Source organism: Artemia sp. Qi Xiang Cuo, chromosome 15, assembly GCF_049724085.1.
Source record: "Artemia sp. Qi Xiang Cuo chromosome 15, ASM4972408v1, whole genome shotgun sequence".
In the NCBI taxonomy this organism is placed as follows: domain Eukaryota; kingdom Metazoa; phylum Arthropoda; class Branchiopoda; order Anostraca; family Artemiidae; genus Artemia; species Artemia sp. Qi Xiang Cuo.
In genome coordinates, this window is record NC_142808.1 from 44,262,908 (window position 1) to 44,264,488 (window position 1,581).

A 1,581-nucleotide genomic window follows, 5' to 3' on the forward strand; every position below is an offset into this window, starting at 1 on the left:
AGCTTGGAACAAATAAATCTAGTTTGTAGAAGAAACCTTCTTCGATATTTCTTCTTCTTCTATACAACACAGTAATATAGGTATCATGATAGTAGATTCGATGGGTACCGATTGCACCATTAGGACCTAAAACGCTTAAGCTTAGAACAAATAAATCTAGTTTGTAGAAGAAACCTGGGAACAAATCTTTGTTGACGCAGTACCTCCAACACCTTCCACACAAAAACCAAAAATTAAATTCATCCTTATGCGCGCCACAAGGTGTCGGTTGTTGCCCTAACCAAGAAAATATGCTAGAAATATTTTGTCCCGCCCTTCTGAGTCCTATTAAAAACAGCAATCTCAAAACTGAAAACGCAGCTTATTGTATGTCCAAGCTTACTGGAGTTAACAAGCTGCTATACAGACTTTGGATGCCCTTGACCTTGAGTCCTGAAATTAGCAAATGGGTACCCCAATTTTAGATTCCAAAGAGTACCGGCCCGGGTACCAAATCGAGTGAGAACCCCAACACTACAAATAACACTTGGAATGCTTCCTCACTTTTTAATGCTTAAAAAATAACTAATGATTGTTTCAGAATTTTTAGTAATCATTTATTTTCCAAACTTCTGAATGAAATAGAATCAAAAGGGAAAATTAATGACAAAAACATGTTTTGGGCCTCCCAACTTTTGAAATATGTGTCTCTGGAATCTTTAGTCGTTTCTTCCACTCTTCATTTTTCTTTTTGCAAGAATCTCACTTTTCCAGATTAAGTTCGTAGCATTTTTTTTCTATCAATAAACTTTTTTTGTTCTTTATTTCTTTACTAATTCAAAACGGATTAAACAAAATGTAAAGATTCCGCTGGCTATAGCAGTTCGAACAAGATGTAACAAAAGATCGAATGGAATCCTATCAAAGTTTTCTGGTCTGAGATTTTTATCAGCCAACTTCCCCCAATCTTATGTTCCTTTCAGTTCCATATGGTTTCTACAATTAACAGAGAATTGCTCGTTTTTAGTAATTATTTCATTTTCCCTAAGCTCCTCGTTACGAACGTCAAAAGTGATCTGATTGGTAGGCCGGTTAAGGATTTTCGCCAACCAGCCAATCAGATCGCTTAAATTTTTGACTCTCCCCTCGTAATGGTTTGCACAGTCTCTTGTAATAATCTTTATAAGGACAATTTCCTAACTTTTATGCTTATGTTAAATTCTTAAAAATATGAGAAAAAACAGTAAAGACACAGCAATGTGGTTTTAGTAATAGTTTCTTCCCAGTGTAGTTGTCAGCAAACTTACGTCAGTCTCTCGTTCCTCTCAGTCCCACACGCCTCCCCCCCTAAAAAAAAAAGTCGTTTCAGTACCGTAATCGTTTTAATTCCCTCAAGTTCCTCGTTACAAATGCCGAAGAGATCTGATTGGTTGGCTAGCCAACCAATCAGATCGCTTCAATATTTAACTCTTTAACTCATTTAACTCATATTTAACTCTTCCCCCGTAATCACCTGTATAACCTCTTATAATTGTCTTTATAATGACCATTTCCAAATTTCTGTGCGTAAAATTCCTACAAATATGAGAAAAACGGCGAAGA